This window comes from Marmota monax, unplaced genomic scaffold (assembly GCF_021218885.2).
Source record: "Marmota monax isolate L192 unplaced genomic scaffold, Marmota_monax_Labrador192_F-V1.1 WCK01_AAM20220418_F8-fsc00207, whole genome shotgun sequence".
NCBI classification, from domain to species: Eukaryota; Metazoa; Chordata; class Mammalia; order Rodentia; family Sciuridae; genus Marmota; species Marmota monax.
Genome location: NW_026692713.1, coordinates 130,696 through 153,883, shown reverse-complemented (window position 1 = coordinate 153,883; position 23,188 = coordinate 130,696).

The following is a 23,188-nucleotide window of genomic DNA, read 5'->3' as shown; positions in this document are numbered from 1 at the left end:
AGAGCAGAGCATTGCCCAGTGATCCTCCACACGCCACCAGGGTACATGGTTGCCCTGGGTTCAAATCCCAGCTCTGCCATCTATGAGAGGGTACCTATGTGAGGATCACTTGAACTTTCTGAGCCTCAGATTCCTCAGCTGTGCAGCGGGCAAGGAGAGTAATACCCATGTTGCAGAGTGGTCTGGCTCCCTCCCAGGTCAGGGATGAAGGGACAGATGGAAACATATATATGAATGACATGGGGCTCTCCACTCCTGGCCCTCTTTTGGGTCAAGGCTTTGTCTTGGTTCTTTGAGCAAATGGGGGTAATTGGATGGGCCAGCTCCTGTTCAGGAGCTTTACTAGCCACTTGCTAAGAAGTATAGTTCCCCATTTTATAACCTGGCACATAATAGGTGCTGATCAAATGTTAGTTCCCTTCCCCACTCATTCCACCAACCCCACCTAAGAGACCTCAGCACCCTCTGGGGGAGCTGCACAGCAACAACACAAACCAATTCCCCATCTTGGAAAGGAGACCACAAGGAGGGAGGGGCTCTCCTCACCATGGAGGGCTCAAGTTCTCCCAGTAGACCAAGGGCAGAGGAGACAGCAGCTTTCACTTGCCGTCCCACTGCACGAAAGTTCTCACCATAGTCCTGTAATGAAGGACTTTTTAAGCTGATCCAGATGAAATTGTCATATCTGACCATGTTTGATAACATGTAAAGCTGGCGAATTCACCTGTTCAATATAAAAACAGGTCTGACAAAATGGTCATACTAACTGGTACCATCAGTCACCAGTGACGAGTTCTGCTCCCTCAAATGTTGAAATTTGAACATTAGAGAAGTACACAGAGGCAAGCTTATAAAGCAGGGTTTGTTTAAAAAGGGGTAACATACACTCCTCCCCAGAGGGAGAAGGGGGCCAGAGCTGGTATCCCAAGAAGAGAGGTGTTCTGCCCTTTTTATATGTCCTAGGCTTCCTTTGTTCCCCTGCTCTCTCCCTCTTTTATCTTTCCCTTCCTGCTTGTGACTAGGCCCAGGAATGCTCAGTGGGATGGCCAAAAGGTGGGAAACAGGTGGGCTGAAGGGGGAAGGGCAGGGAGCATCCCAGGATACACTAATTAACAACCTATAGCTCCCTGTAGGGAGGGGCAATTTCTGGGACAGGTTACATAGCAACAGGTTGGAGCAGGGGCAGGTTCTTGATAAGCATAGAGGAAGGGATGCAAAGGAATTCACATTTCAATCCCTCAGGGGACAGTCTCCAACTTTCCAGACTCACTCAAAATTGGCCTCCTTCATCTGACCTGACTCAATTTACCTATCTAAGCTGACTGCCTGTCTAATTCTGGCTTCACTACCAAAAGCAATTTGCAGATTCAGTGCAATCCCCAACAAAATACCAATGACATTCTTCACAGAAATAAATAAATAATAATAATAATGTTAAATTCATTTGGAATGAGGTCCCAGAAAGGCCTCCAAGGTTGTGGCAGTGAGGATTAAATGAGAATGCCTCCTTTTCTCCTTTGGAACCAGGTGACACAAAACTCAAATGAAATAGAACAGCATCCCTTACAAAACCTGCTCCTATTTTGAATACACTAACACCATATCCTTCCAAGAAACACAGGGAGGGTAAGACCTGCTTCCAGGGCATCTCCTAAATACTGGACCACAGTTCCCCCATAGAACCTTCTGGGGCTGCCTATGGAAATAACCCCCTGGAGTTGTGGTGGTGGCACTGCTCTTGCCTCTGTCCCAGGAGCTCAGCCCAGGTCCCCACAAAGGTAGAGAGCTTTACATTTAACAGGGCCTGATTGTAACTGTGACTTCCACAAGTATAAATGGAGAATATATCCTGTCCAGAAACCACTGGACTCCAAGAGGGAGCTCCATGGATTCCTGTCCTCTGTGCAGGCAATAACTGACACTGTCACCTCCTCCTTGTGGGTTGGGCTGCCTGTTGCCTCTGAGGCTTGGTTGTTGAGCTCTTGTAGGCAGGCTGCCACATGGACACTTCTGAGAATAACTGCCTAAGGTTCATGGGGTCAGAGAAGAGCTGAGGAGCTGAGAAGTTGGAGAAATCAGCAAAGGGCTCTAGCACCAAGAAGAACCTTCTGTTCTTGTTCATCCAGGTAGGTGTGATCATCCCACTGTACAGATGAGAAAATGAGTCTCAAAGAAGTGGTGTGATTTTTCCTGTCACCAAACTTATAGGTGGCAGGGCTGAGATATGAGCCCAAAGTAGAAGCTGCTTCTCCAGGATCATACATACCATCCCTGAGAGGGGTGAGTACTGCACATAGCAGACATTCCAGAGGAAACTCCCATGCCTCACACTGCCTGCTAGACCATCTGTCTCAGCTAGAGAAGGAAACAGCACCCTCTAGTGGCATCAGAGCCTGCACCCAGGTCTTCTAAAGCCCCTGAAGCTCCCCAAGAAATCAGAGCCAAGGATGAGAAACAGGGAGCCACCCTTCACCACTCTCTAGTGTTCAGGGATAGAAACACAATCTGTGAGGCTCTTGGGCCAGGATGCACTCCACAGTCACTGGGGAAGAGGCAGGGTAGGATTTTACGTCTGCCATAAAATGGCAGAAGATCCAGGTCTTCCCGGATCTTCTGCAGATTGAGATTGACCCTCCTTAATAGCTTGGTGATGGGCCTCACTTCCTGACCCTCAGGACTGTTCCACATGAGTTACCTAATATCTCATTAATATCTCAGCTGTGTGTGACCCTCTGCTGCTAGTGAAGAACTTTCATGGTCCATGACCTCCTTTTGACTTCTCCATCTATAGCAGGTCTGTGTTCTCCTTGGCCCAGAGAAAAAGCTGAGGATGAGGAGGAAGGGGATAGGCCCTGAGTACTCTCCTTGCTAGAAGTGTCGTGGGATTTGGGGGTCAGGTCTCCTCACTCTGAGAGCAAATGTGGAGAGTTCTGACAAACTGGGAATTGAAGCCATCTCACTGAACTGCAAATATTTATTTATTTTTTATGTGTATTTTTTTATTTATATATGACAGCAGAATGCATTACAATTCTTATTACATATATAGAGCACCATTTTTTATATCTCTGGTTTTACATAGTATATTCTTCATTCATGTACTTTGGATGATAATGATCATCACATTCCACCATCATTAATTACCCCCATGCCTACACCCTTTCCCTCCAACCCCTCTGCCCTATCCAGAGTTTGTCTATTCCACCTGTGCTCCCACTCCCTAACCCACCATGAATCAGCCTCCTTATATCAAGGAAAACACTTAGCATTTTTTGCGGGGGCAGGATTGGCTAACTTCCCTTAGCATTATCTTCTCTAACTCCATCCATTTACCTGCAAATTAATAGTCCATTGTGAATATATGCTTCATTTTTTTCATCCATTTATCTTTTGAAGCACATCTAGGTTGGTTCTACAGTTTAGCTATTGTGAATTGTTCTGCTATAAACATTGATGAGGCTGTGACCCTGTAGTTTGCTGTTTTTAAGTCCTTTGGTTATAGACCAAAGAGAGGGATAGCTGAGTCAAATGGAGGTTCCATTCCCAATTTTTCAAGAAATCTCCATACTGCTTTCCATATTGGCTGCACCAATTTGCAGTCCCACCTGCAGTGTATAAGTGTATCTTTTCCCCCACATCCTAGTTAATACTTATTGTTGTTTGTAGGCATAATAGCTGCCATTCTGACTGGAGTGAGATGAAATCTTAAGAGTGGTTTTGTTTACATTTCTCTAATTGCTAGTGATGTTGAATATTTTTCATGTGTTTGTTGACTTATTGTACATCATCTTCTGAGAAGTATCTCTTCAAGTCCTTGGCACATTTATTGATTGGTTTTGTTTTTAGGGGGGGTCTAGCTTTTTGGGTTCTTTATATACCCTAGTGATTAGTGCTCTATCTGATGTGTGAAGGGTAAAGATTTGCTCCCAAGATGTAGGCTCTCTATTCACCTCACAGATTATTTATTTTGCTGAGAAGAAGCTATTTAGTTTGATGCTTGATTTTAATTCTTGTGCCACAGGAGTCTTATTAAGGAAGTTGGGGCTTAATCCCACTTGATGAAGATTAGGGCCTACTTTTCCTTCTATTAGACACAAGGTCTCTGGTTTAATTCCTAAGTCCTTGATCCATTTTGAGGTGAGTTTTGTGCATGGTGAGAGATAGGGGTTTAATTTCATTTTGTTGCATATGGATTTCCAGTTTTCTCAGCACCATTTGTTGAAGAGGCTATCTTTTTTCCAGTTCATGTTTTTGGCACTTTTGTCTAATATAAGATAATTGTAGTTTTGTAGGTTAGTCTCTATGTCCTCTATTGTGTCTACCAGTCTGTTTAAATATCCATTTTTAAAATGGAATTAATACTTAAATCCACTGTGAGGCTTGTTGTTAGGAGAAATGAGATGAAAATATCTCTTAGCACAGTCACTCTCAGATTTGTGTCTGAGTCCCCTCCTTTGGCTTCTATTCCCCTCCATATCCTATTCCAATGAGCAATCTCCATCATTTCTAGTTTGAACTTTCTCCAGCCCATGTTGTAACCCATTCCTCTCACCTGGATTAGTTCAACAAGGTCCTAAGAGGCCCGTGAGCTCAGCCATGGTGAACTAAAATCAGCCTGAGACTATTTTTCCTTAAGCTGTTCTGTTACTGCCTCCTCATGAGGTGTCCTGTACTTAAACTCCTCATGTTTAGAGGATATTGTTGAGTGTCAAGTGTCCAGGTTTGTAGATGTTGCTCACTGAGCTAATTTTCCATGTGGAGAATTTCTGTTCATTCTTGGAGACCTCGTCCTCTATAAAATGTCTCTTCACCCCACCCCTGATCATTCCTTTTTTATTACTTCAGTAGAGATATACTTAATATTGGAGTTCATTTTGACATAATTACACTTGCATGGAATATGGTTTGTTCCAGTTCAGTCCCTAGTACTTCTCTTTTTCCTCCCCTCTTCCCTCACCGTTTCCTTTTCTCTACTGATCTTTCTTCTATTTATTTATAGTTTTTTTTTATAAATTTAACATGTTATAGATATGAAGATGACGTTCATTGTGGGATCATTTGTTCAGATTCATTTCATGGCTCCTCCCTGTTTCCATCCATCTCCTTCCCCCTCAATCCCCTTCTTCTACTCCACTAATCTCTTCTATATTCCTGGGATTCCCCTGCCAACTCTCTCTCTCTTTCTCTCTCTGTCTCTCTCTTTCTCTCTCTCTCTCACACTTTCTCTTCCTTTTTATTTTCTTATTTTGGTCTAGCTTCCATACATGAGATAAAACATGCCAGCCTTAATTTCTGGTTCTGACTTATTTTACTTAGTATGATGTTTTCCATTTCCATCCATTTACCAACAAATACTATAATTTTATTCTTCTTTATTACTGAGTAAAACTACATTGTTTATATATACTACATTTGCTTTATCTATTCAGCTATTGATAGGCACCTGGGCTGGTCACATAACTTGGATATTGTGAATTGTGCTGCTATAAACATTGATACGGCTGCATCCCTCTAGTATTTTGATGTTGGATCTTTTAGATATATATTGAAGAGTAGGATAGCTGGGTCATATAGTAGTTCCATTCCTATTCTTTGACGACTGTCCATGTTGTTTTGACTAATTTGTCTTCGAACAATGTATGGGCATTTCCTTTTCCCCTCATCCTCACCAACATTTGTTATTGTTTGTATTCATGTGTTTGTGTATACATGTGTATAGTGCATGGGATTGAACCCAGGGCCTCATGCATGCTCTGAAAGCACTCTAACACTGAACTATATCTCCAGCCCCTATAATTTGTGTTCTTGATAATTGTCATTCTGATGGGAATGAGATGAAATCTCTCACTGTAGTTTTGATTCACATTTTCCTGATACCTGGAGATATTGAACAATTTATTATTATTATTATATAATTATTATTATATATTTATTGACCATTTTTATTTCTTTGAAAAGTGTTTCTTCAGTTCTTTTGCCCATTTATATATTCTGGATACTAATCCTCTGCTGAAGGCCATTCCTCCTTTCCTCTGCCCAAAAGTAGAAATGTATTTTCACTCCCATCCCCATAGCCCAGCCCAACCACCAACCATCAAAAAGCCTAGATTAAGAGGGGTTTTTGGCGTGGGAACCCAGGCCCAGCCCAGATCCACCCACACCAGCCTGCACAGGACCCAGGCTCACAGTAGGCCTGGGTCCACTTCATTACCAGAGGGGCAGACACCCATTGGAGCCCAGCCTCTGGCACAGCACCACTCCTTCCAACCAGCAGACTATCACAGGAGCCCAGGCCTGGCCCATGGGGTTGTCTCTTTCTTGTTTCTCCTGCTAACAGCCAACATCTTTTGATTAACCTTTTACTAGTCATATAATCCAATAACTTCATATTCTCACAGCCTACCTCATAAACATCACAGCCTACCCACCTCCCACCATTACAAACTGTAAACCATTATGCAAACCTATTGACTATATGGTAGAAGATAATCAAACTTATCATTTTTGTTTATAGCAACAAATCTGTAACTGTCAAAATAGAAGCTAATTGATTTATGGTTGCATATTGGTTACATTGGATGCTGTAATATTGATATCCCCCTTAAAGTTGAGGTATTGGTAACCTGTAGTGACACTATAAGATAATAGGGTATAACCTGCAATACCTCAGATCTATACCACAAGAGAGGAAGACACACTGACATCATGAAAAAAAAAAAAAAACCAAGAGAGGAAAGTACCCCAAACAAACCAAGATACTACAACAATAGAATCCATAGATAGTGCGGTAGATGAAATGTCAGAGAAGGAGTTCAGAATGTAGAGAATTAAAATGATCTGGGAATTAGAGAATGACCTAAGTGAGCACATACAGGCAAAAATTTATCATGCCATCAAATAGAACAAATACAGGTAGCAAGACATTGCTTCAAGAAAGAGAGAGAGATTTTGAAAAGACAAACAACAACCACAACAACAAAACAGAAATGCTTGAAATAAAAGAAATAATAAACCACATAAAAAAAAACTTAATAGAATCCTACAAAAACAGACTAGATCACATGGAATACAGGACCTAAGACAATGAAGACAAAATATACAATCTTAAAAATAAAGTTGACCACACAGTAAGGATGGTAAGAAACCCTGGACAGAACATCCAAGCTTCCGATTTGATGATGAAATAAAAACTTTCCATGATAAACAAAAGCTGAAAGAATTTACAGCAAGAAACCCTGTACTACAGAACATTCTTGGCAAAATATTATACAAGAAAGAAATAAAAAACAAAATTTGCAAAGGGTGGAACTACACTAAAGAAAAGCCAATCAAAGGAGAAACCAAGTAAAGTTAAATACCAAAAATCAACCAAAATGCCTGAAAATACAAATCATGTCTCAATAACTCTGAATGTTAATGGCCTAAACACCCAATCAAAAGACACAGATTGGCAGATTAAATTTAAAAAAAGACCCAACAGTATGCTGCCTTCAAGAGACTCATCTCATAGGAAAAGACATCCACAAATTGAAAGTGAGATGCTGGGAAAAAAACATACCTCTTACATGATTTGTGGAAACCAGCAGGGGTTTCCATCCTCATATCAAATAATGTAGATGTTAAGCCAAAGTTAATCAAGAGAGATAAAAAAGGACATTTAATTCTCCTTAAAGGAACCATATATTAACAAGACAGAACAATTATAAATATATATTTCCCAAACAATGGAGCATAGATGTTCATCAAACAAACTCTTCTCAAGTTTCAGAGTCAAATAGACCAAAACACAATAATTCTGGGTAACTTTAACACACCTCTTTCACCACTGGATAGATCCTCCAAACAGAAGCTGAAAAAGAAACTAAACAACTCGATCAATAAAATAGACTTAACTGACATATATATATATAATATTTCATCCATCAACAGCAAATACAGTTTCTTTTTGGTAGCATATGGACCTTCTCTAAAATAGACCATATAGTGTGCCGCAAAACAACACTCAGCAAATACAGAAGGTAGAGATAATATCTTGCATTCTAACACATCATAATAAAAAAATAGAAATCCATGATAAAATAAAAATTACACGCTACTTCAACACCTGGAGATTAAATAATACGCTACTGAATAAACAATGGGTTGCAAAAGATATCAAAGAGGAGATTAAAAATTCTTAGAGGTAAATGGGAACACAGATACAACATATCAAAATCTCTGGGACACTATGAAGGCAGTACTAAGAGGAAAGTTCATTGCATGGAGTTCATTCCTTAAAAGAAAAAGTCAACAACAACAACAAAAAAAGGACTTAACATTACACCTCAAAGCCCTAGAAAAAGAACAAATGAACACCCAAAGCAGTAGAAGTCAGGAAATAATTAAAATCAGAGCAGAAATCAATGAAATTGAAACAAAAGAAACAACTGAAAAAATTGACAAAACAAAAAGTTGTTTCTTTGAAAAAATAAACAAAATTGACAAACCCTTAACCATGCTAAGGAAGAGAAGAAGACAGAAAACTCTAATTACTAACATATGTAATCAAAAAGGCAATATCATGATGGACACTACAGAAATAGAGAAAATAACTAGAAATTATTATGAAAATTTGTACTCCAATAAAATAGAAAATATCCAAGGCATCAACAAATTTCTAGAGTCATATGATTTGCCCGAACTGAATCAAGATAATATAAACAAGTTAAACAGATTAGTTTTAAGCAATGAAATAGTAGCCACCATCAGAAACCTACCAACCAAGAAAAGCCCAGGATTGAAGGGATACACAGCTGAGTTCTACAAGACCTTTAAAGAACAGCTAATACCAATAGGCCTCAAATTATTTTATGAAATAGAAAATGAGGGTACACTTCCAAACTCATTCTATAAGGCCAATATCACCCTGATTCCAAAACCAGATAAAGACACATCAAAGCAAGAAAACTTCAGACCAATAACTCTAATGAACATAGATGCAAAAATTCTCAATGAAATTCTGGCACATCAAATACAAAAATATATCAAAAAGAGAGTGCACCATGATCAAGTTGGGGTTCATCCCAAGGATGCAAGTTTGGTTCAACATACAGAATTCAATACATGTAATCTATCACATCAATAGACTTAAAGATAAGAATCATCTCAATAGATGCAGCAAAAGCATTCAACAAGATACAGTACCACTTTATAGTAAAAACACTAGAAAAACTAGGGATAATATTTCAACATTCTAAAAGCTATTCATGCTTAAGCCCCAGGCTTTAAATGCCCTGAAGAAATTCAACTGAAAAGCATAGAGTTTCATTTTATTTTATTTATTTTTTTTTCTTTTTTTTAATTTATTTTTTTATTGGTTGTTCAAAACATTATAAAGCTCTTGACATAACATATTTCATACATTAGATTCAAGTTGGTTATGAACTCCCAATTTTACCCCGAATACAGATTGCAGAATCACATCAGTTACACATGGATTAAGGGTATTTTTCATAAAGAAATCAGCATAGGACACTTTGCGTGCTTATACTTGGTGACAGGACTGTTGGGAGGGGGACTCTTCAATTTCTAGAGTCCTAAGGACACCAGGATGCTTAGTCCTCACAGGTGGAGCATCAGTGCCTCTCATTCAGTAAAGCGTCTCCTCAGGCGACACACTCTGACTGATCAACAACAAACCCCAACCCATTTTGGTTGTAATCCAAGACTCCACACATTTATACAATTCCACAACTTTAACTTCTTAATCTAGGCTTTAGCTAGGGCTGGGCTTGGAGTTGGGAGTGACAATGCAGTTCTAAAGGTTTTCCAGGGCAGAGAAAAGAAGGACAGGGGAGGGAGCAAGAGAAGCAGCCTGCTTGGAGCACCTGGCTGGGACTAGGTGGCACTGGGAGCAGTGGCAGGGGTAGGCACTTCTGGCTGGGTTGAATGCAGATTGTGGGGCCACAGGGGCCTGTGAGCAGAGGGGCCTCATGAGGGCCAAGTTAGTATAACAATCCTGTAGGCAATAAGAGAGACAAAGTCAAAGGAAAGCCATTAGAATTGGTCCACAGGCTCCTGGGGTCAGGTCAAGATCACCAGTACCAGAGGATAGGCCTTGGTGAAGCTCCTGCTCCCCACTGGGTGCTGGTCCTCAACATCTGCTGCTCCTCTAGACTCATTTCAGGAAACTGAAACTTGCCTTTTATGAAACTGAACATTGGACCTTTATGGAACTGAACATTAGGGCCCTTGTGGGCCCTAATCCTTTGAATTTTTGGATCCAGGTCATTATCTGACAGAACAAAATTTGTGACTGTGATTAACATAAGTATTTAGAGGCTGGAGATTATGCTGGATGATCAAGGTGGATGGCATGAGTGTCAAGGGTCCATGTAAAGGAAGCCTGAGGGAGACTTAAGACAGGAGCAGAAGGCCATGTATGCATTCACATAGGGAGATATTTGCTACCTTGCTGGCAGAGAACACATTCTAAGGAATGCTGGTACTACAGCTCTAGAAGATGGGAAATGCAAAGAAGTGGATTGTCCCAGAACCTCAGCAGGGATGTAGTTCAGGATTTCTGTTCATCAAATCCATTTCACAATTCTGCATGTAGAAGCCCTTGACAGGTGTAGAGAATGAGAGGCTGTCTGTTCCGTGAGGTAGGAACCACAGGTGAATACAGTGTTGTGTAACATCTAGATTGAATGGAACTATAGTCAAATCAAGGAAAACAGGGTTTACCAGCATGATATTGTCCCAAGTGTGCAAGGGACCCCAAAGCTGAGGTGGGTCCTGGGGGCCTGAGATCATGGGAATACTACAGTACCTTGCTTTTATAAAGATGAATTCTCCATTTCACCTATCCTATGAGTGATACTCGAAGTGGTTCAAAGACATATCTAAAAGTTGACCCCTATCCTTGAAATTTCACTTATAATGTGGATTTCAAGTTTAGTCTACACATTAAGTTTCTCCCACCTTTCTTGCATTGTTGCCCTGGGGCTTCTCTTAAGCTCCCAAGTAGTTTGTGCAAGTTCATCCTTCTCAGTCAAAGCTTCAATTCAGTGTTTCCAAGCAGCCATTCCCAAGGCCAGCCTAGGAGGTGCACTCTGTTCCCCAAATCCAGACTATTTGAGTGGAGGTTTTTCCATTTTCTTTCTTTTCATTGTTCTTCTCTCTCTCTCTCTCTCTCTCTCTCTCTATATATATATATATATATATATATATATATATATATATATATATCTGTCTCTGTATTTATCATCTCTTTTTCTCAGATAAAGCACTCATTCACCTTGTAAGAGCCTTGCCATTCTTGATCCAGATAATTTTGCCAGTTCAGGGTTGAGCCCATAGTAATAGCCACAAGATTCACCTGGGTCTGACTCAAAGAGGGCAGGATGGCCAGGTTCTATCTGCTCTCAGGGCTCAGGGAAGCCTCCACAGTGCAAACTAACCACCTCTGCCCCATTGACCGTGAGCCAACTGGGCTCACAGCCATGGCCACTCCATCAGTATAACCTAGGCCAAGGACTAGGCATCACTGGGAAAATTGTTACAGGACCCCAATATCCCCATACTTCAACACTGAGTGGAACCCAATTTCAAACTGGGAATAAGGAGGGCTTCCCAGCTGGGTGGTGTTGTCCTGTGTCCTGGATTTTCCTTATTCAGGGAATGTGGCCAGTGCTTTCTTCAGAGACCACGAGCACTCACCATTTTTAATGCCCTTGGCCCTGTTTTTATAAAGGGTTAAGAGCATGGAAATCCCAGGCAGATGAGCCCAGGGCTCACTAGGAAAATATCTTTAGGGGCTATGGGGTTTAAGCAGACTGCCTTTCCTGGGATTTAGTATAGCCGTCATTTGGTCGTAAGGGTGACCAACAAGGTGTCAGGGTTACAAAATGTAGGATCCAGACCCATGAACAAAACCCAGTTACATTACTTTCAGGATTTTAACCTGGGACAAGAGACTTTACCTCTTATATATACCTGAGTAAACTGAGATATACTAGTGCTTCTGTACAGTCACTGAGAGGATTAAAATGTGGACACATGGAAAATCATTAGATCAGTAGTCATACCACAGTATTAGTACTTAGCCAACCAGTATTAGGATATTACAAATAGGACATCCCCAATGATGTTTTCTTTTTCCCATGGTAAACATTTCACAGGGGCAGGGGCTTTAAAATAGTAATCCAATTGTTGTTGGCCAAGACAGCACTGTCTACCCTACAAACCAAACCTCCTGAATCCTCAGTAGGCTGAGCAGCCCCCTATGCCATTAAATGTAAAGTTTTGAGATGAAACTAAAATCCCTGCTTCTGCTTCATCAATTTCTTTTTCTTTTTATGTTCTCTCCTGATTTGAAAGAATGAAATCCACTGACCAGAATGACTGAATGTAAGAGTAGGATTTATTGAAGATCAAAACAGGAACAAAAATTCTTACAGTGCAAGATGGGACCTGAGAGCAGGTTTTCTCTGCCTGCCTGTGTTTGTCTAGAGGGCTATGTGGCATTTGGGTCACTGCTAGTTGTTCAAAATTATGCTAATTAGGGTCTGAAAGATACTAATATTATTAATACAAATATAAGCTAATAAGGGTGTGGAAAAGTACTGACTCTATTGCTCAACTCTTGAGTCCAGGCTTCTGTTCAGGTCTGTCCCAGTGTTGTAGAGACAAATGAAGCAAGGCACAGAAGATAGCAGGAAACAGTTTTATTTGGCTGCAGCCATGTTCAGAGGGCACAGCTTTTGCTGTAATCAATCAATTCCCTGAACCCCGAGTTCAGGGAGTTTTAGAGTCTTATACTCAGCATGTAAGGGGAGGGGCTCAGATTTACAGTCTGCAGAAGTTCACAAAAAAGCAGCTATTTCTTTCACTGTTTTGGGCAAGTTAACCTTTCAAGTTTCCCCTTCTAATAACCTGAGAAAGGGAAAGCTTCTTCTCCCCTCTCTTTCCTCCCCTTGTCAGCTGTTACCATGGAGCCCAATTGGTAATTTATCTTAAAAATGTAGACATCTCTGTGAAGCTCAGCTCAAGGCCAGAGGCCTTGTTTGCACGTTTCTACAAACTATAATGTAGGACCTCAAGACCCAGGCCCAGCATTAGGTGACCAAACCCCTAGGCCTCAAAGCTGCAAGACGCTTCCTCACCCAATCCCCATGTCAAAACCCCTCCAGCAGCACGTAGCACCTCAGGTGTTGCACAATGTTACCACAAGATGTTCCATGTAGATAACCCTAACGGGCCCCCTACCACAAGATGTTCCTCTTAGACAGCCCTACTGGTTAAACTTGAGAACTAGGTTTAAAAACAGAAACTGAAAAGACAGGATGTAATTTTAGGGTTTTTCCAAGAGCATAAAGTGAAAAAACAAGTTTACCCCCTAGGTGACCCAGTGGCTGGATTCAGAGGAACCAATAGAAAGGCTGTTGCTGTGCTAAGCTAAGAACTAACCCGCTTGTTTCCTATAAAAAAAATCTGTACCCCAAAGCCCAGTGTGCCAGTTCACCGAAGCTCCGGCTGAGGTTTTGCTGTGCACCCGCAGGCACCTGTGTGAGAATAAACACCTCCTGCTTTTTGCAGCCAGTGTCTCGTGTGGTTCATTCCGGGTTTGGGGTCTGTGGATCTTTCACTATTATACTGGATATGTTTGTGAAAAACTAGTAAGGGGGTGCCTGGAACTTGGAGTGCTGATTTCTTCTTGGCTAGTAGCCAAGTAAGATAGAGCAACATGAAAATAGGAAGTTTATCTACATTGAACTGTTTTGTAGAGACTCTGTTGCTGACAGTCCTAAAACCAGCCATGGTGAAGATTTCTGGAGAAGCCCAGTTAAAGACTTTTCTGTGGAGAATGGGGCTGCCACTTGACCAGTTCCATTTTCACCCTGTCTGTACAGTTGCTTTCTGTGCCTGCATGATAGCCTCTGCCCCTTTTGTCTCCCTAGGTGTATCTACATCTAGGGCTCTAGACAACTCAGATGGGGCATATGTGTCTAGAGGGCTATGTAGCATTTGGGTCACATCATCTGTTGCATCCTTCTCTCAGCTAATGGGGTGGGCAAGAAGGTTTCCCCATTGTTCAGGCCAACTTCATTGATTGCTTATAAAAGATTGAAAATAAAAAGTAGCCTCTGGGAGGAGACCCATGGTGTTGACTCAAGGCACAGGCCACAGCTTTCCTCATGGTAATACCTCTAAAACTCAGGCACTGGAGCTCCCAAAGAGCAGACAGAAGGTCATGAAACCTCATTGCCCAAAGCACTATGAGGCCAATCCCTGCAGCACTGTTCAAGACTATGGATCAGGCAGTGAGGGGATCCCAATGGCCTATGATGCCATTGTGGCCATGGGCTAAGGAGTTTGAAGAGAATGTTTCATGCACTTGTGCCTACTTTTCATGTGTGTGTGTGTGTGTGTGTGTGTGTGGTTCTGGGGACTGAACTCAGGGCCTTGAGCATGCTAGGCAAGCACCTTCCCACTGAGCAATATCCCATCCCTCCTTGTGTCCGCTTTAATGTACTTATAATGATTGTTGTCTTATATCTGTAAGGTAATCTGGAGCAATGGGACAAGTCCTGGGGCACATCATCTGCTGCATCCTTCTGTCAGCAAAGCCTGAAGCACTGAGGCCTCCTGACATCTTGAACAGCCCAAAAAGACAGGTGGAAGGGATGCCCTTAGACCACCAGCACATAGAAATAGCACATATATCCAAGCTACTAGCAAAGGGAACATCCCATATTCTGTACAAATTAATGGAGGCCACACAGTGTATATTGTCTTGGGACTCTTAGCAGATCAAAGGTGAGGTGGCTGGGCATCTCATGAAATCTCGCCTCCCACTTGTCCACACTGCTTTCTGTCCTACAACATGTCCTGGGAATAGTCAGCAGGTTGGAGGACTTGGTTAGTTAAGGGAAAGGGTGCACTTGTGTGGCAACTGTGTTACTTAAAGACATTATTTAAAGATAAATAGTGGGGGCTATTTATCAATGACATTTGTATCATTGAACTTGAGTTCGAAAATAACTTGGGCCTTATTCTTCACATTATGAAATCCTTGTCTAAAAAAAAAAAAATCACTGGCTTGAATCCTGCAACACCAGCATTCAAAAGGCTCTGTGAAATACAACTGGACTCTGTGTTCTCTTTGTTCTAACTGCTCATGGGGGCCACTCAGGTGGCGACATCTCTACTCTTAAATACCATGGTTCTAGGCACAAGACTCCAAGAGAAGACCAGGATATGGAAGTGTCAGGGGGGTAGCACTAGCTACACACAGGAGAACTCATCACAAGAGAGGACTTCCCTTCTCAGCCATAGGTACTGAGGCCAGCACACATTCCACATCCATGTCTTTTCTAATACACCAAGAACCACAACCCACCCACATTTTGGGTCACCACGCACTTCCTTCCAGCAGTAGGGTACCTCCTGCCCCAGAGGCCAATATGCATGGGACTGAGGGAAGCTGGATGTCTGGCCCCACAGGAGCCAGGCAGGATTCCTAAACGTCTTCCAGGGGCAAGTTCAACTTCATTCACTTGCACATCCAATTCCTGGTCAGGACTGGCTCATTTCAATCCTCAATGGCTCTTGAGATGCCCAATCTCAGTTGACCTCCTCTGCACATGGCTTCCTTCCTCCAGTGCTTGGCAAATGAATTGACTATTAAAGACAAACTCAGAAAACAACTGGGGTCCAGGTTCTTGCCTTGGGTTTCCAAGAAACTGTCTCTGTGTGTGACACCTTTGTGGAAGACAGCAAGCAGAACTTTGGGGCATGAAATGTACTATAGGAGAAAACAATTCATTTTTTAAAATATAAATATTTGTTTATTTTGTGGAGGTATTCTACTGTAGACTGAAGCAAGCAGAAGAAAGAATCAGCAAATCTGGAAATAAGACAATTAAATTTTTGAGTTTTAGAGAAAAAAGAAAGAAGAAAAGAAAAGTTAAAAAAAAAAGGAAAGGAAGAAAGAATGGGAGGAAGAAGAAAGGAAGCAAGGAAAGGAGAGAGAGAGAGAGAAACAAAGAATGTAGAGAAGATCAGAGTTCAAGGGCCCACATGCAAGAGCAGAGACAATGCAGGATCCCAGAAACAGAAATGAGAGCAGAAAGGAAAGAAACATTCCTTGATGAAACAGTAGCCATACACATCACAAATTTTATCAGTGACACAAATCTTCAAGTCCAAGCTCAATGAAGTCCAACTGGAGTAAAACAAAGAAACCCCACACCAAGGAACTTGATAACCATATGGGTGAAAGCCAGTTGGAAAGAGTCAGTATTCAAAGCAGGAACGAAGAGAATCATACAGAGGGAAGTCTCAGTGAATTAATTAGCTGATTCCTCAGTCAAAAATTGGAGGACAGAGGACAGGTTCTGCATCTATGCATTCAGCCAAAGGTAAAAGGTGAATATTTTAAAAAATTGCTTCTATACTATAAAAGTATAGAAATTTTTCTTCTCATCATTCCTATACAATGCATGATTTCAAATATTTACACAGAATTTATACTGTATTAAGTATTTTATGTAAAGTATTAAAGTTATCCAGTGAAGATTTAAAGTTTACTGGGGTATGTTAATATTTATATGCAAATAATGCTTTGTTTTATATAAGGGAATTGAACATTTGTATATTTTGTTATCCATGGGCATCCTGAATATCAACTGCAGATGATATATTTAAGGAATGAATAAGAAGAAGGAAGAGGATGAGGCAGAGGAGAAAAACTATAAATTGAGAATTCCATATTCTGCTGATCTGTCCTTTAATAATGAGGGAAAAGTTAAGACATTCACAGATAAAATTTGATGGGTTTCATTGCCATTATACCTTTGGTATAAAAAATTCTAAAACAGGCTGGGGCTGTAGCTCAGTGGCAGAGTGCTTGCCTGGCAAATGTGGGTTTGATCCTTATCACTGCATAAAAATAAACAAAATAAAGGCATTCTTTCCATCTACAACTATACAAACATTTTTTAAAAGATGTCTAATGTAAAAGACATTCTCTCCTTTTAAAAAGAAATTCTAAAGCCAGTCCTAGTTAAAATGGGAGACACCAGACAAGAACCTGAAGACGTATAAATGTACAACAATTTCTGATTAAAAAAATAAATTAAATAAACCCACAAACAAATACAGAAGCCACAGATGGAGTCTTGGTTTGCAACTTCACTTTATATTCTCTACAACATATAAAAGATAAATGCACAAATATTATTGTATACTTCTGTTTGGGGGCACACAGCATGTAAATATGTAATTTGTAAAACTGACAATGTTATCGCAAACAAAGTTGTACAGGAGTACATTATTCAGTGCATTTTAAGGTTAGCTGATGGCAATACAAATTGGATTGCTTTAATTTTAGGATTTTTATATATAATTCACACATAATCATGTTTATAATTCAACATACAAAATGGAAATGAGAATATAATAAAAATGTAATCCCAGCATCTCAGGAGGCTGAGATAGGAAGATCATAGGATAAAGGCCAGACTCAGCAACCTAATGAAAACCTATCTCAAAATAAAAATGTTTAAAAAGGGCTGAGGATGTAGCTCAGTGGTAAAGTGGCTAGAGTTCAATTCCTAGCACCCCCCCAACCCAAAAAGAAAAAATGAGAGAAAGAGAAACAGAATGTGTTCTACACTAAAATAACTAAATACACCTGAAGATAGAAATGGACAAAAGAATAAAAATAACAAAAGAACTGATGACACACACAAAGGAAATTTATTTATTTATTTTAAATATTTATTTTTTAGTTTTTTTGGCAGACACAACATCTTTGTATGTGGCGCTGAGGATTGAAACTGGGCCGCACTCATGCCAGGCGAGCATGCTACCATTTGAGCCACATCCCCAGCCCACAAAGGAAATTTATAATGTTAAAATTTAAGTCCTTACTATCAGTTTGACTTTAAATATCAATGGACTAAACTGTTTAGTCCAATCTCATAGATTGGTGGAACAAACCTGTTTGAATTTAAAGTATCTACAAGAGAATCACTTGAGTTCTGAAGGCCCAAATATATGGTAGATATAAGGATGGAAAAGATATTCCATACCAACAGAAAACAAAAGAGAGCTGAGGTAATTAACCTACATTAGAGAAGATTAAATTTAAGTCACAATGATGAAGAGAAAAAGAAGAACATTATATGTTGGTAAAAGAATCACATCACCAAGAAAACAAAACAATTATAAATTGACAGGCACCAAAATCAGAGCAAACAATGCTAGAATGGATGAGAAAAATAGAGCTACACAGGTGGAGTCTTCTGCATTCACTTTCAATCATGAGTAAAAACAGACAGACTAAAAGGAGAAAGAGAATTAAGAAAATGTATTTAACATACACACACACAGAACATTCTATCAGACAGTTTCACAATACAGTTTTTTTTAAGTTCACATGAAATAGTCCCCAGAGGAGATCACATGTTAGTCACAGAACAAACATTAAAGATTCATCATCTTAAATAATTTTTTTAATCACCATGGAAGGAAATTAGATATCGATATCAATATCAGAAGAAAAAGTGGAAAAATAACTAACATTTGAATGTGAAACAAAGACTCTTAGGTAAGTCAAAAGAGAAATCAAATATTACAAAACACGTTGAGACAAATGAAAATGAAAAGAGAACATAGAAAAATGTAGGATACTGCAGGATGGAGGAAAAGCACACTTGTAAGCAAGTATACTAAAAAAAAATAGGTACTATCCCCATTTGAGAAACTGTACATCTGATAGCACAGAAGAAGAAACCTGAAATCAAAGATAAAAAAGAAAATAAAAAGATTTCCTTACTCAAGTAGCGAAACAGAAAAAAAAAAAATCTAAGAAACCAAGATTGTTTCTTTGAAAAGATAGATAAAATTGAAGAAAATATCTTTATATTGATTGGCTTAGAACAAGAGACCTGACTTAACATTACTAAAACCTTAAATTGAAAATGGGAATGTGACTAAAAAGTAACAGAAATAATAAATCATCAGAACATATTACTAACATTTGTACAATTGAATAACTAGACGAAATGGGAAAAGTGCTATTTACTGTTGAATGTTATCACACATTTTACCAAGAGTTAATACCAATGCTCTCAAAATCTTCACAAAGCTCGAAGATGAGGAAATACTTCCCGACTCTTTCAACAAAGCCAGACCATGAGAACTACAGACCAGTATCCATTAGGAGCACAGATGTAAAACTCTCAATAAAACACCAGGAAATTTATGTCAGCAGCCTATCAAAAGTTTACACACCATGATAAAATTGAATAAATATTTAACATGTAATGATGGTTAAACATTCAAATATCAATCACTGTAATACAAATTATTAATGGAATGAAGAAAGCAAACTATATATGCATCTCAATTGATGCAGAGAAAGTATGTAACTAAATCCAACACTTTGCTCAGATTAAAAATACAAAAGAACACCTCCAACATATTAAAGGCCATATATGAAAGTCATATATAACACATATACTCTAAAGTGAAAGTCTACACCCTTTTCCTGAATGATAAAGAGCAATACAGCATTGCCCATTTGTATCACTTCTACTTAACATGATATTTTATGTGTGTCAAGGAAGACAAGATTGTAGCTCCTGTAGAGAAAGCTGTGTGAGTCACTGAGGAAAAGATAGTAAAGGGTGACTTTGGGGCCAAATGGAGCCAAAGGAAAGTTTGGAGGTGTGCCAGGAAGACAAGGAAAGGTGGACATCCCTTGTTTCATAGGTCAGGTACAAAATGTCCTGATCAATCAGCTGCATGAGAAAAACCGCCACACAACTATCTGTCCTAAGTTCAAGGAAGAATGATGCTTTTGAAATGCTGAGGCCTTGTCTCCTGCCAAAGCTTTTCTAAAGCTGGCTGTAGAACTCAGAGAGATATGTTAGTGAGACTTTTGTTACTATAAAAATACTTGACCAGAAAAACCTAGAGGAGGAGAACTTTATTTTGGCGCATGATTTCTGAAGTTCAGTCCACAAACAGCTGATACCATTGCAGAATATCATGTAGAAGGGTGTGGTTGGAGGAGCTCTCCTCATCTCATGGCAGCCAGGAAGCAGAGAGGGAAAGGAGGAGTGGTCAGAGGGAAGGTGAACCCTTCCAGGCATGTCCCCAGTAACCCAGTCATTGCTCATGCCCCACCTTCCTACAGTTACCACAGAGTTATTACATTCAAATTAGGATGGACTAATTGGTGATATCGCTCAAAACTCCCATCTTTTCTCCTTTGAATATTCCTGCATTAACACAGAAGCTTTGGGGGAATAGCTTATATATAATTCATAAAAGAGGGATCACAGCAGGACAGACAACCTTCATGACCATGATGGGAGAGCCCTACAAAGCAGCAAGGAAGGTGAAAAGGAATCCTGACCCATTCAGAAACACCATAGTGCACAAACCCAAATCTGGAGAACAAAGCCCCAGTCCTCCCCAGAGCCATCCATGATTCTATCTCCCTTATGCTGTTGGTAGGAGCCACTGAGGCACAGCCCTTTCAGAAATAGGATCCTGGGGAGAACTAACAGGGATTGGCTCTAACAGGCATTGGTTTGGGGCTGCCTCTTGCATAGTACCTGCATAGTGCTGGTTGACAGCTGAGAACAAGGGCCCAGACCCCAGAAAGACCTAGGCTCTCCCCCATCTTCACTGCAAGGATTTTGATTGTGTTTTTTTTTTCTTCTTTCCATTTCAGAATATAGACATGTGGATCAGATATATCAGATATATAGCTGCAGGGGAGAAGGAAGGAAGATGGTTCTTCTATTTTGCAGAGTTTGGTGACCCTGATTGGCTTTCTACAGCAGCTTCCTCAGTCACCATGCATGATATGGGCACAGAAGGCACAGACCCAGTCTCTACCACCACCTCCCCCAACCCCCAGTGCCCAAGGTGACACTGCCTGAAGCCCAAGTTCCTGGAGTGGGTGATTTTCAGTACTGCTTCTCCTCTCTCTGCCCAACTTAACTCCTTTTTCTGTTTTAGGCTTAGGGGTGCTCCATGGGTCCTGTCTCCCTCTTTTCCCCTCCTTGGACACAACTGTCCCAGAGCTTCTAGCAACTTCTCCAAACTCTCTCATCCCGGGTCTCCAGGACTCCTCCTTCTTTCCACTTCCTTTTCCAGTCAATCCTTCCCAAGGCAGCTGAAGAACTTAGGAAGCACAGATTTGATCTATCCCTCCTCATAAAAAATCTTTCACCAAGTGATGCAAGATGCCTTTGAGGGGAAAAAGAGACATCCCCACCATCTGTCCTGTCCTCTCTCTTGTCCACTTTCTCTCACTTTAGACTGGCAGGGACCATGGGAGTTTGGAATCTCAAGTCCTTCCAGGTTTGGCTACTTTCCATGGCCCTCAAAAGTCACCTGCACAAGAATGGGTGACTTCAAATTCACTCCAATGAAGAAACCAGTAAGAAATTAATGACATGAATAGGCTAAACATAAATGTAATCCAGTGGTAAACACAGAATCCTTCACACTCACGTGTTAAAGACCTAGTTCATATCAAATGGCATATCACTGGACATGCCAGTGCTGTACTACAGAATCTCTTCCTCTTTCTAACCTGTGTTCTGCCTCACTTCAGGGTCTTCATAGTCATAGAAACTTTCCAACTGCAGATAGTAGGCATCATAGTCTCCCCCAGCCAGACTGGGGTTCAGGAAGCTTCTGGTTCTAAAAAGCAGCATAGGCAACATCAGAACTAAATAAAAAGACAATCCAACACCCAGAACAGTAGTCTCTTATTTTTATTTTTTGACTGATGCTGTGATAGACATCATACTTGGGACCCTATGTCAGGGCCAAAGTAGGCTTAGTGCTAGCCACACCAGGCCTCCTCTGCCTATGTGCAGGAGCCAGCACTCCTACTGCCCTATCAGAAATGTGCCCTATCACCCTCCACCAGGAACCTGTCCAAGGGCCTGGTGAAGCTTCTCCTCTGGTATTCTATCACAAGGTACCTGAAATTCAGGTGTTTAGTTATAGATTCAGGTGTTTAGTTGGAGTGGAAGACTCAGGTGATTAACATCAGTGGGTGAGGATTTAGAAACTGGGAGGACATCAGGTTGGAATAGAGAGGTATTTTGGGTGAACTCTGAAGTTGGCCATAAGGATGTGAAGATTACGCCAATGCCTAAATCCTTTGAGAATATGAGGACATCTCCATTATTCACTGCAGAGTAACAAGCATCCAAATTTGTTGACTTAAAACAAGTACCCTTTTCTTGTGCTCCTAGGTTCTATGCACGTGACCAGCAGGAGAACAGCGTGGGTTGGGCTCCCCATGAGGGATCTCATAGTGTGACTTGAGCAGCAGAGTGAGAAATTGGTAAGTGGAGACTGAAATATCTGGACCTTTCCCCACTCACATGTGGCACCTGGGCTGGGCCACCCCAATGATGTGCAGCTGTGCATGAGTTCATTCCCACATTTTTATCTTGCTGCATTTCCTTGTTGAAAACTGAAGCAAATAAGAGACCCAGAATAGCTAAAGCAATCCTTAGCAAGAAGAGCAAAACAGGTGGAATCACTATACCAGACCTTATATTATACTACAGAGCAATAGTAACAAAAACAGCAAGGTATTGGCACCAAAACAGACTGGTAGACCCAAGATACAGAATAGAGGACACAGAGACTAACCCATAAAATTACAATTATCTTATATTAGACAAAGGTGCCAAAACATGCACTGGAGGAAAGATAGCATCTTAAACAAATGGTTCTGGGAAAACTGGAAGTCCATATGCAACAAAATAAAATTAAGCCCCTATCTTTCACCATGCACAAAATATAACTCAAAATAAACCAGAGACACTGCGTCTAACAGAAGAAAAAGAAGGTCTTAATCTTCATTATGTGGGATTAGGCCCCAACTTCCTTAATAAGACTCCTACAGTGCAAGAATTAAAACCAAGAATCAATAAATGGAATGGAATCAAACTAAAAAGTCTCTTCTCACATAAGAAACAATCTGTGAAGTGAACAGAGAGTCTAAATCCTGGGAGCAAATTTTTACCTCTCGACACATCAGATAGAGCACTAATCTCTAGGATATATAAAAAACTAAAAAAGCTAAGCAACCAAAAAAACAAATAACCCAATCAACAAATGGGTCAAGGACCTGAACAGATACTTATCAGAAGAGGAT